Here is a 13809-nt window from a genome sequence, read left to right on the forward strand (position 1 = left end):
AAGAGACAAATTTTCTATGGAGGCGTGGGCAGAATAAAAAGGGGAAAGTTTTCTTTTCAACTTACCTTTAAGCAACAGCAACAAAAAAATAGACAGGAAAGAAAAGATCATGTTCATTGCGTATCAAGTCGAAGACAGCTTGTGTAAATACATCACTAAAAACAGAAAGGAATGATTCTGTTGGGAAAAAGAAACTTCAGCCAATGCAGCTTAATCCAAAAAAATTTTACAGCACATGCCACAGCCACTGTGATCGTTCTTTCTCGGATCATATGAGTGATTTCTCTGTTATTCATAGCAGTTAATCAATTGCTGGTAACCTCATCCTGCTGACAGCAGCTACTTAGGAAACTTTAAAGGAGATGGGTGTGGACGCCTTTAACGGCCTCGTCAAGAGTGGGAGGAGTTTCTCCTCTCCAGAAAAAATAACAAGAAAGCAAAGGTGAATCACACACTCACTCAGGCAGGGACAAGCTCTGGGTGTCTCCTGAACTGCTGAAATCAGTTCACGTGTTCCCTGCAGAAAGGTAGGTACCACTGCTTCTTTTTCAGTGATTGCTAGCAGCAGAGGGTCCCTGGAAGTGGTCTTTAGTCATCTTATCTTTTTAATCCAACTCTTTGCACTGCAATGTAGTTTTGATGGGTGAAAGCTGTTCCGATTGAGCTTGCCTATGTACATACATGGAGAGAAGGACCAGACAGTTTTCTTTTGCCACTGGGAGAAAGGACAGATGTGCACAGCTGGAAGTGGGGGAGTGGCAATAACCCAGCAGGTTATAGGAACATCAGTAGCATTAGCGTCTGAGCCACAATCCTAGACACACTTCTGAATCAACATTGTCCATTGTACGGTTGATCTGAAGGACAGCAGCGGACATTACTGTTGGAATTAAAACAGCCTTTCAGAGGTTTTGGCAGGGAGGGACCTGTCTGGGCTGGAATATCTATCAGTCAATCCAGTAGTAGTAGCCAATTGTTTCCTCCTTTCCGCCTCAGATTTTGAAGAGAGCCATGCTTCTCTGTTCCCGCTATTTTTCAGTCAGGAGTTTGTGTTCAGTCAGTCATGTATTGAGTCAGTCATGCAGTTAGTTACTCAGTTGAGCCCTGTTTGTGTAACCAGCGATTATTTTTTCTACAATATGCTGTTTATTTATGTATTCAGAGCTGTGAGTAAATTGAACTTTCTCTTCTTTCTCTTACCAGTGTCTCTGAGGAATTTATTGAGACAGTAAGGGCTAGCTAATGAGAACTAGCAATAAAGGGTGGTCTACTGTGAGGAGACATGAAAGTAATTCTACTCTGTATGACCCTGAACCTTTTCTGTTGCGTAACTAAAGATTTTCAAAGCCATACATTTTCACACTGCCAAGAGTAACAAATAAAATGGTGGGCTAGTGATGTCAATTGTGGTCCATAAGATGTTGCAGATTTCCTTCAAGTTAGAGACAACAGCTTGGATCCAGATTTTAGCCCAAGCTGCTTTCTCTACAACAGTCCCTCCAGCCCCGTAAAAATGCTACAGGTAGGATGAGGACATCCTACTGAATAGGGCAGGAGCTCATTGCCCGAAGGAATGCTTCTGTCCATAGAAAGCAGATCTGGGAACCAACATCTGGCCCCGCAGCCAGAAACCTAAGCCACTGAGGTATCCAGCATCTTATAAGGCCAGAATGTTGCTGATATCAAAGACATCAATTATTCTGTAAGCTATCTTCCTACTTTATCACTCCTGCTAGACTGTGTGTACACGGCACAGTTATAGCAGCTGGATGCCACTGTAAACTTTCTTGTAAACCATCTTAAAACATTCTTCTGTACTCTAAGGAAATATTTAGATATCTATGCTAGAGAGCTGTATTTAGGACAGAACACTAGCACAATCTCTTGTATAGAGTTCTATATACCTTAAGTAAGCGACAAACCCCAGAGTTTCACAGGTTGCAGTCATGTTATCAGGATGCAGTAACTACCATATTTTTCCATGTATAAGACATCCCCATGTATAAGGACACCCCCCTTTTCTAACCCCAAATTAAGAAATCTTAACATTGATTATTAAGCCTCTTGGTTCAGAACGCTCAGACATTACGAGTCCCTGTTGAACTTGGGAACTGCCTATAGACTCCACCTCCAAGGAGGTGTATTCGAATTGCTTTGATCCCTGCTTTCCCCCTTCTTGCTAAGCCTCACAGGGATTAGCAAGAGGGGGGGAAGAGATCAAAGCACTGCAGGATCATTATGATTCCTGCTGTCTTTCTTTGGCTTAGCAAAAGGAGGGGAAAGGAATCAAAGCAATCCCACAGCTGTATGATTGCTTTGATCCCTGCTTTCCCTCTCCATGTTCAGCCCCATGGGGCTTAGCAAGTGAAGGGGGAAAGGGATCAAAGCACTGCAGGATCCTAACTCTAGGAAGCTAAGCCTCATGATTGAAGGAAGCCTGTTTGCAGAGACAAGGTATGCGCTGTTTTGTCCTCTTCTCGGCTTACGTCTGTGTATAAGACGACACTCAATTTTTAGTCTAAATATTTTAGACAAAAGTATCATCTTATACATGGAAAAATACAGTATATCATGTAGTTATATTCCTAATGTTCCCTTACTGATGATCACCTATGCCATTTCTAGTCTTAATTATAAAATGTCAATGCGGTGTCTTTATGTTTCATTTTTCCTCCCTTCAAAACTCAGCGACAGACAGCGTGAGGAGGGGGTCCTGGTAGACTTGAAAGGCTACCTATGTTTAATATTTTAGTGGTCCATTAATGGTATTACAGGCTTTTATAGGGTTAGAGTGCAAGATATTACCAGCAGCAATGATGACATCGAACATGAGGAGGGATTGGGAAAATATTTCTAGGAAGGAAGCACTGATTAGAGCAATTTAATGGCTATTCCAGACCACAGTCTTTTTGAATCAGCAACAGCCAATTTGAAGTCATACAAGTATCTACATAAAATGTAGGTATTTTATTACCCAGAATATGATACTGATTTGAAAGGGCTATTCGGTTTAGCAAATGAGCAAGTAAGTTATTGCTGGAAATCAAGAACAAACAAGCTGACTAATAGAAAGGAAAAAGGACCTAGTGATTGAAAGTTCCTTACTCCCAATAAGTAGCAAATCTGTATTAAGTTGTAAAGAACCAAGTACTGGAGTGGGTGGAAGGACTCCTGCATAAAAGCATTCTTTTCCTGGGGGAATCTGCAAGAATAAATAAATTGCTTTTGTACTGCTTGCAGCTTTGTCTGCTTGAGAGACATAATGGTAAAAGCTTTGCGATTTTGACAATAGAAAGATGGTCTCAACTAGAAGATTAAATAGCTCACGTATGAACAGAGACTAAAATTATAGGACGGGCCTGATCCTGTATACATGTTCCTGGCCTCAGGCCAAAAATGTGGTTTTGCAGTTAGAAACAGCGTCTGCCTAGATGGTATTGTTTGTGGCAAAGGGCAGTGGTTTTCCAGGATTTCAGAGTGAAGGAAGGATTTCTGTAGGATTTGGGATGGGGTGGGGTCAGAGCACGATTATAGTTTGTGAGCATAATGTTGGTGCACAGTGCACACCACTTAAACATGTCTGTGCATTTTTTTTGTGCCTTGTCACATCCTTGGCTTGTTTCGGAGTGGCTCATCCGATAATATTTAAAAGGCTATAAGCTACGGGAAGGAAATCCTTAAAACTTGGAACTAGATAGTTTTAATGTAGAACACAAGAGGTGTCATGTACTCCACCAAAGGTTTGTGTGGAATGAAAGAGATGGCTTAAAAAGAAGGTAAAACATATGCAGTACTTTTACTGGCAGACCTGTGGTTTTGTGGCCCTGAAGCTTGAACTGTTATGGGGGCCCCTTCACAACCAGTAACAAAATTTGGTAACAACTGTTATCTTCTTGGGGTTGCTCCAAAAACAGATCACCACATGTTTTTTAAAAATGTGGACTAAAGTCATTTCCGAGGCCCCCTTGGAAGCTTCTGTTTCTGTTATTTCATAGTACATTCACTCTTGAGTACTTTTGAACCAGGGTCCCCAACTCCCAGTTGGGCTGTGGCCTTGGCAGGACTGGGCCGTGGAGACAGATCTCCCCCACATGTATGCCCCCACATGCATGCACACACGGGGGCTCCTACGCATGCACAGGTGCCCCGCTTACCCCTGTGTGTGTGCCCCACCCACCCACACATGTGCACACTGGTGCCCCGCCTACTGACATGCACATCCCGCCCACTCACACATGCATCCCACTCATTCACATGTGTGCCCTGCCCACTCGCACGAGTGCACGGGTGCCCCACCCATGCACAGACACCCCAACTGGTCCATGGTTCGGAAAAGGTTGGGGACCACTGCTTTAGAACATATTGACTGAAACCCCATTGCACAGCTTTCTGCCATGCATCAAGGATGATATCATTAGCTGTGGCCACTTCAGGACAATAAAAAGCTTCCTGGAGCCCCTCCAGGTTTTCAGGATCCCTATGACCTCCTTTGTCCTGACTTTAGAAATGATGAAATGGGATGGGAAATGAGTTAAAGCCTAAAAAGTGTGGCCACTGGTCCCTGTCCTGTCACTGAGATTGGTGGTGGCTGTTTTCTGGCTTTAAATCATTCCCCCTCCTTATCTGCCACTCCCAAAGGTTGCCCAGGATGAAGGGGATTCCTAGGGATCCCTGAAACATAGAGGGGGAATCTATGAAGCTTTTTATTGCCCCCAAACAGCTGTGCCTGACGACATCCTCATAGTGCAGTGCAGCTCTGTCAACAAGATGTCAGTCATGGAGTGTTTTGCTTGATGGAAATCATGGGGGATATATGTCCAGTGTACTGGATGCTGGCTGGCCTTAGTATCCCAGTAACACATAACTAAATCAAGATGCTAGTTCCTAACAGAATGAATCTGTTTAATAATTGCTGGATGGTTTGTCAATGTTTGTGACACAAATCCAAATGAGAGACAGGTCTCGGAATGTATAAAAGATGTAGATGATCTTTATGCTTATTTTGAAATGCTTGATGTGTTTTGGCACACGGCCTTCTCCAGGAGCAAGATTTTAGAATCCAAACTCCAGTAGCTCATTCGATCTGTACCAGCTCCAACTATCAATGAGAAGACTAGAGGGTGATTACCATGGAATCCTGAGACCTGTCTCTCATTTGGATTTCTATCATCATTGGATTAACAGTTCCTTGTGTTCTGCTTAGCCAATGTTCATGCAAGCATCATTTATTCAGTGGGCCCTACTGTAACAGAGATTGGATTTAGGTCAAAAGATGCTGGGAAATGTGGTATAAAATAGTTGACCTCATGGATGAAGTCTCCATAATGACATAATGTAACTCTTTCCTAAGCTGGTGCCGTCCAGATACGTTGAATTATGCCTTTCAGAAGCTACAACGGGAGTTGTAGTTGAACACATCTGGAGAGAACCAGCTTGGAAAAGTATATCAGCTTTGGCTTGTTCAGTTCCATTGGTTGATCAGTTGGAGTGGTGCTGTTGACTTGGCGAGAGACAGCAACTTCCTGCGAGTTGTGGTGTGACCTTCTTTCATACAGTTCCCAACTGTTAGCCCACCAGGAAGGAAAAACGTCTGTGCTCTGTGCGGGGCATAGCGCATGGCTGGTGAGCCATATTAATAGTGAAAGTGACTATCGTTATGGTGCATTTAAGCAGTACTGAGATGGAGGAAAGACCAATGTTGGGTTATGGTACCGTAGGGGCAGATTTATGTGCAGTGACTGTGGAAGAAATCTCCAAATAAGGTGTAAGATAGGTTGTTTAGTTAAAGAAATAAGCAGATGGGAAAGAAATAGAAGTGCTCGAAACATTCATAAGCAATACAGAGTATAAGGTATTTTTATACCCATTTGTTAATGTATGCACAGTTAGCTTATTTAAAGAAAAAACCCAGACTTCTCTCTTTAGAGTTACAATTCCTTAGACAACCAATTATTTCTAGTTTTTGTGCTTTCCTTCAACTCCCTAATTCTCCAAGTCCTCCTTCAACATATGTTTACATTTCATATACTCTACTTCTACAGCTAATGGCTGCCAGATGTAATGTTTTTTTTCTTCCACACGATCACCGGGAGCACTAGGTATGTCAACACCAGACTTGGAATTTTATAGATTAGTGGTTCCCAACCTTGGGTAAACCAGATGTTCTTGGACTGCAACTCCTAGAAACCAGCAGAGCTAGTGGTGAAGGCCTCTGGGAGTTGCTGCCCAAGAACATCTGGAGACCCAAGGTAGACTTATTCAGATGGGCTGTAGCTCACTGGTGGGATGACAACAAATGCTTTAGATACAGCAGATCTCAGGTGAGATCCTGGATGTTTCTTGTTAAAAAAAGATCAGATAAGGAATGGGATGGGAAAAATCATTGCTGAGAGCTAATGTTATTCAAGGAGCTCTTAGACATCTAAATCCTTGTGAGTTTTATTTCATGCAAGGAGGAGGACACTCCTAGTTCTCTGTTTTCTTACCTCCTGCACATGGCACGGCAACTGTCCGAAATGAGGCACTTCTGCTCTTTGTGGATGCAGTCCACCTGAAAATCAGAACATCTGATTTTCCAGGGTTCCAGCTTGAGCGCGCTGTGTTCAAAGAGAGTAGAGGATCTCTTTTTCAGACTGTCACTTTTTACAAGTGGGAGAACAATGGAAGTGATTATGGAGAGTGTGAGAATTCTTCAGAACAACTGAAGGGGAAGGGCTTTCCTATATATTGTATCCACCCTCAGAATAAGATGATGGTCCAATAGTTGGTGTCAGACAGTTTCCTATGGTCTGATCCTCCTTTGATCCACTCAGCTCAAAAGGCAAAACAAATGGTACAAACTGCATGTATGACATGGATAAATACAGAGTTAGTGATCCTAGCTTATGGCTTTTTATCCTCTTTTAAATTGGGGACAAATGATGCCTGTGGATTGTGCTGCCATCTCATGAAATGAGCTGTAAATGCTTTGAAGACTGACAGCCCTATCAGGTAGAATGAGGAAGTTGCCCCAAAGGGCAAGAGTTAGCATGGTATGGAGAGGACAGTCATGGCAAGCCATTTCTTTCTGTCGATTACCCCATATCGCTAAGAGTTAAGTTGTCTGTTTAAACCGTTAATGGTACAGGGAAATTGAAAAAGCTTCAGTTTCCTGATGTGATTTGGTTTGATCCAACAATTGCATTCACTGGAAATGAAACAAAATGGAGTGATCCTACCCAGCCCTAAAATACAGTAGCCCAGAAAGACATGGGTAGGAACACTTGGCTAGTTGATTCACTCTAGCCAAGATATAATGGCAGAAAAAAAGTGAACCAACCTATGGCGATCACCCTGCTTTGGCTCATGTATGAGGTTATTTGCATGTACCAATGGGATCTTTTGGGAGATGGAGCCAGAGAAACTAGAAGGGAGGGGTGAGTCCGAGAAGAAGAGTTTTTGTGAGTTAGGCAGTTTCAGTCAGAGATGAGAGTCTGAAGTGAAAAGTTAGTCAGGAGAGTTAGACAGTCAGGAGTTAAGGGAGACAGTTAAGAGTGTGGAACTTTGTTGTTGTTGTTTAGCCATTAAGTCTTGTCCAACTATTCATGACCCAATGGATCAGAGCACACCAGGCCCCCCTGTCTTCCACTGCCTCCTGGAGGTTGGTCAGATTCATGATGGTAGCTTTGGTGACCCTGTCCAACCATCTTGTCCTCTATCGTCTCCTTCTCCTCTTGCCCTCACACTTTCCCAAAATCAGGGTCTTTTCCAGGGAGTCTTCTCATGGGATGGCCAAAGTATTGGAGCCTCAGCTTCAGGATCTGTCCTTCCAGTGAGCACTCAGGGTTGATTTCCTTCAAAATGGATAGGTTTGTTCTCCTGGCAATCCAGGGGACTCTTAAGAGTCTCCTCCAGCACCACAATACAAAAGCATCAATTTTTCAGCAGTCAGTCTTCTTTATGGTTCAGCTCTCACTTCCATACATCACTACAGGAAAAACCATAACTTTGACTATGCAGACTTTTGTTGGCAAGGTGATGTCTCTGCTTTTTAAGATGCTGTCTAGGTTTGTCATTGCTTTCCTTCCAAGAAGTAGGCGTCTTTTAATTTTGTGGCTGCTGTCTCCATCTGCAGTGATCATGGAACCCAAGAAAATAAAATCTGTTACTGCCTCCATATCTTCCCTTTCTATTTGCCAGGAGGTGATGGGACCAGTGGCCATGAACTTATTTTTTTGATGTTGAGCTTCAGACAGTTTTAGGCACTCTTCTCTTTTACACTCATTAAGAGGTTCTTTAATTCCTCCTCACTTTCTGCCATCAGAGTGGTATCATCTGCATATCGGAGGTTGTTGATATTTCTTCCAGCAGTTAATTCCAGCTTGAGATTCATGCAGTCCTGCCTTTCACACGATGTATTCTGCATATAAGTTAAATAAGCAGGGAGACAATACACAGCCTTGTCATACTCCTTTCCCAATTTTGAACCAATCAGTTGGTCCATGTCCAATTCTAACTGTTGTTTCCTGTCCCAAATATAGATTTCTCAGGAGATAGATAAGGTGGTCAGGCACTCCCATTTCTTTAAGTACTTGCCATAGTTTGCTGTGGTCCACACAGTCAAAGGCTTTTGCATAGTCAATGAAGCAGAAGTAGGTATTTTTCTGGAACTCTCTGGCTTTCTCCATAATCCAGTGCATGTTAGCAATTTGGTCTCTAGTTCTTCTGCCCCTTCGAAATCCAGCTTGTACTTCTGGGGCTTCTTGGTCCACATACTACTGAAGCCTACCTTGTAGTATTTTGCGTGTGGAACTTACAGAGGGTTAAGTGTGAAACAAGTTATTACAGAGCCAATGAATACTTTAAAGTCTTCGAAGAACCTGTTTATGTGAACTGTAACCAATAAACCTGTTTGGTTCACCTTTACACTCAGCATGGACCTCAATCTTTCTAATTAAATATAGTTCACGGAGATCAACTTGTGGCAGTGTAAAAGGAGAACTTATTGTGGGCCTCAGGCTAGTGAAATAATCTGGAGACACGCAAGGGGCACGTCACACAACCCATCCCTGCAGTGGACTAAACGGCAAACTAAATTTCCACGGAGTCATCCCCGTAGTTACTCCCATCCTAGTTCATTTAGGATGTAATGAATCTCACTGGGCTGTTTGTATCTCCCTAGCTCAATTGTATTTCTCAGGAATACAATTTTAGAACAGATCTTCTGTGTTGTATCTGTCTCACCCAGAAAGAACCCTGTGGAGTTGAAGCTTTTCTAGGTAGACGTTCCCAGGCCATTGTTAGTGTTCACACTTGTGTCAACCAGTAAGTGCTACTTTTCTCCTTGTGGTCACTAAGGAGAGAAGAATCACAACCTTCCATTGGTGGAGAGTAAGCAGGGTTACTGGTTTTATTTTCCCCCCCCCTGAAAGATTCAGCTGGCTAAAGCCTTGGATCATTTCTGAAGGGAGAACATGCTGGGACTGAGAAGTCATATCTGTCTTTTGATATGAATGGGTCAGTGTTGGCCTCCGGGTGATCTCCCACCAGAAACCTCGGCAACAACAGGGTATGAATGTTCGGGTTCTGCTTTCACCCTCAAGCTTCAGTTCTCTGCCATAAGGCAGGTTTAACTTGAAAATGTTCCCTTTTCTTTTTCTCATCTTTTCTACCTGGTCATTTGTTCATTTCATTTCATTTTGTTTCATTTATTTTTTTTAAACCACCCATTTGGCCAAGGACCACTCTGGGCAGTTTGCAACAAAACAGACAGCAGCATAATTAAAATACCAATTTGACAGATCAGACAATAAAAATAATGAAATGCAAATAAACAATTCAATCAGAATGCATTCAAATACATCCTCTACTACTGTAGTTCCTGGAGGATTTCTGTCCCACCCCCACCCCCATTTTTTATCTCCTGTCATCAACCTTCAAGAAATGCTTCCTTCATTGTTTTGGGAGAAGATGATATGCCTGGCTGGGGAAAACACACAGAGAGCCATGTTCAGGAAGAAACTCACTTTGAGCTGCAGAGAACTAAATGTTCTGGGTCTCACATGCATTACTAATTCAAGAGACATGGGGAAGACCCACACTTTCAGTTGCTTTCTCTTGCACCCACAGAACATTAGGTTTGCCATGCCACCCTTGCTTTATGGCCTGCCCTCTGCTGATGTCTTCCACCCAGGTTATGTTGAGCAGTTGAAAGGCCAGGTGGGCTAAACAGGCAGATAGACAAGCTGGCTCTGGTGGTGGGCTGGACAAAAGCAGGGTCAGTTCTAGGCAGAGAGAAGCAGGTGCCTTAGGTAGAGGTATCATGAAAAGGCAGCAAGTTCTGTCATGGTACAGGGACAAGCCACCAGGGCTATATACTGCTTCCAGATAACTGGGGGACAGAAGCAAGAGAGGGGTGGTTTCTTCATATCCTGCTTGCTAGTGTTGAGGAACACTGAGTCTAACTCAAATTTTGCTCAAGAAGAAGATGCACATCTTTTCATAGGAAGAAGAGAAAGAGAGAGGACCTCCTCGGGTTTCCTGCACTGTTCTTTACCTGCGCTGACCTGTCCTTCAACCTTATTTTGCTATTCTTGGGACTGCTGATATAATTTCCTTCCTTCTCAAACTTGCCTTCTGTCCCTCTTAGTAGGATACATCCTTCCTTTCTTCTTAAGAGATGAAAGAGGCAATCACAGCTCTCAGCATCTCCAACTTAGTTAGCTAGCACTATGCTAGCTCAAAAACGTGGAAGAACAGCAGGTTTAGCAGAGTATTAAACAGTCCAGGAGGTAGTCCAGAATAAATCACGCACACACCAGCAGCTTCTCCTCCACCAATGTGTATTTACAAGATATTTACAGCAGTTCAGTCTGGCAGCATAACAGGTAGCATTCATCACAAAGCAGGAAGATAGATAAACTGTTCAGTTTCACATATATATACATATACATATCTGCTTGTGTCCAATCACATTATGTGTTGCATCATGCATGGAGTCAGCACTGCTGAGTCATCATGACTCAGTTTCTACACATCTGTTCATCGTGGCTACTCATTAATATACTTTATTCTGATCAGACCTGTAAATGTACCTTGACACACTAGGACTTCTATCGTCTTTCCTATCCCATGTCCTGTCCTGCTGTTTTGCTGACTCTCCAGTATAGGCAATCTGAAGTATGAGGTTGGCCACTAACGGAAACAAAAGAGGCCTTTATTCTGATCTAGCAGGACTCTTCTTAAGTTTTTACTTTTGCATCACAAACAGCTAGTACACTGTGGGGTAAACATTAGGAGTTTGTTGATCGTACTGAAAGGTACTGTATTTTGATCTTCCTATAACACCCGGATCCTAATGTGTCTGCTTGCTTCCTTTCATGTATTCCTTCCTTTTCCAGCAGGTGCCCAGGACTGACTTTTATTTCACCCTTGCTGGTATTTTGATGCACATTAAGCAACTTTATCATTTTGATTTTAATTTTATTAACTGTTTCTGATTTTATTAACTGTCTTTTGGCGGGTAACTCTCACCAAGAAGAGTGTGGTCCACAGCTTGGGGGTCCATCTTGACCCACCGCTTACCATGGAGTCCCAGGTGGCATCTGTGGTCTGCTCTGCCCACTTACATCTTCGGCAGATTGCCCATCCTGATGTTGGGTCGCTCACCACTCTGGTCCATACGCTTGTAGTCTCGAGATTAGACTACTGCAATGTGCTCTACGTGGGGCTGCCTTTGAGACTGATGCGGAAGCTACAAAGGGTCCAGAACACGGCTGCCAGATTATTAACCAGGGTGAAAAGACACCAACATATTTCCCCCACTCTGGTGGTCTTACACTGGTTACCCATTTGTTTCCGCATTGATTTCAAGGTATTAATGCCTACATATAAAGCCCTAAATGGTTTAGGGCCTCAATACCTGACAGAGCGCCTATCCCCACCTACCTCTACTCAGGTCACTTGATCAAGCCAGACCGGAAGGTTGAGGGGCTTAACCCCAAGAAAGGCCCAGAAGGAGAGAACAAGAAACTGGGCCTTCTCGGCGGTGGCCCCTCATCTTTGGAACTGGAGATTTGACTGGCACCCTTGCTGGGAATTTTTAAAAGAAGTTGAAGAATTGGTTCTTCCCCCATCCCATTACATAGCTTCTTTTCCATCTTGGATTCTGTCTTCTTTATCCATTTTTGCTCTTTGGTCAAAGTTATTTTAATGTTGTTTTTATCTTTATACACTGTAAGCCGCCCAGAGTAGATTCCCGGATCTAGATGGGTGGAGTAAAAATTGAACTAATAAATAAATAAATAAATAAATAAATAAATAAATAAATAAATAAATAAATAAATTTCTATAGACCTCTGTTTCTGGCTCAGACGAATATACAGTAGTTGGCAAAAATAAGAACTTGGAGCACAAAGCTCAGTAACCCACACCCAACAAAGCCAGACATCATGGCTCTGAAATTCTTGGAGCAGAGGTCCAAAAATCAATGTTTCCAAGCTCTGGGTATTGAACTGTATTTGAGCTTCATGAAAACCATGGTCTTCATTTACCAAGGAGTTAAGAGTCACCCTTAAACCACTGCCATTTCAAGGCAGGGAAGTCAGCAGCTTCCCATTCCCTGAGATTTCAGGGTCAAAACTTGATGTGGGGGTAAAGGGCGAAGGGCCATGTGAAGCTACGCTGGTGGATCCATGTGATGTCAGATACACAGGGTCCTTGTAATGGAGATTGTCTCTCATGTAACAATTGCAAAATAATGTGAACCTGTGTCTGTGCATGTTTCTGCAACAACAAAGCTAGCACATCTCTCTCTGCCTTATTCCAAAAAGTACAAAAGACCCACCTTCCAGATTTCTTCCCAGTTCTCTACCCTGATTCCCTGCTTCTCAGCATGTCAATATTGCACAAGCACAGCAAATATACAAACACCATTGTGCTCAGCCCACCAGCCATGTGCTGAGGCTGTAAAACCTAGGTCTCCTATACAAATTAAGCTTTCTCCTCCTGCGGTTTGTCTCCCTGCCTGTAGATTGGGGGAAGCACAGCATTTCTCTTGGACTGCCCTGTTTGCCCTGAGACCGGAACCACAACTGGGCATCATCTGCAGCACATTAGAGAATTTCCCTGCCTATGGTAGCAATTAGGATGACTCCAGATGCTAAACAAAACAGCTTAAGTAAACTGTTTAAACATGATATGTTCATTTGACTAGTAAGACCAATTATTTGGTTACAGTAGAGCTAGTATGGCCTTATCCAAAGATAATCTGTCATATCTTGACAGACGCAACTGTTGAAGCAACTGTTTTGGGATCCTCAGACAATGTATTGTAGAATTCTGTGCTGGAATTTTCACTTCATATGCTGTGTGCCGTTTGTTTGACTGGGAGGGACTTTGTGCTGGAGTGACTGTCAATCTACCCAGCACTAACCAATCGTACCTTCCCACCTCTGAATTCAAAGAGAGCTCTGCCTCTTTGCTGAGTGTTCCTTTCCCTCTCTTTAGTCTGTTGGAAGCAGTTGTATTTGTTCTTGATCTATTAAGTTTTTATGCTTTTTCCTGCACATGCCTCACTGTGAGTTATTGAGACCTTAAATACTAGTTAATGAGAAAGGGGTGGACTATGTGGGGAACTTGAAACTACTCTTCTCTGTCAATCTTTGTCCTTTTATTTCATAATGAAAAGGAATTTTACCAGAAATCCAAAACTCTGCAACATTTAGTTGCTCCAAATTTAGATGGCATTGACATCTTTTGGCTTATGGAATTATCCCTGCCTTCCTTAACCCAGTGTCGTACAGATACATTGGTCTATCAGATACTTCAAGT

The 13809-nt window shown here is 42.8% G+C and overlaps 1 protein-coding gene across 2 annotated transcripts in view; it reads left to right on the plus strand.

Annotated features, from left to right (window-relative positions):
* Window positions 1–413: 413 nt before the first annotated feature.
* LOC110081349 (B2 bradykinin receptor) overlaps window positions 414–13809 on the plus strand; it is a 39761-nt gene continuing 26365 nt past the window's right edge. The window contains exon 1 of one of the 2 annotated variants that reach the window (XM_020797963.3): window positions 414–527. The gene's annotated coding sequence lies outside the window, so the exon portion shown is untranslated. The remainder of the gene's footprint in view (window positions 528–13809) is intronic. The other variant, XM_020797964.3, reaches the window with a different exon arrangement.

The sequence above is a fragment of the Pogona vitticeps genome, chromosome 1 (genome assembly GCF_051106095.1).
Source record: "Pogona vitticeps strain Pit_001003342236 chromosome 1, PviZW2.1, whole genome shotgun sequence".
Lineage (NCBI taxonomy): Eukaryota > Metazoa > Chordata > Lepidosauria > Squamata > Agamidae > Pogona > Pogona vitticeps.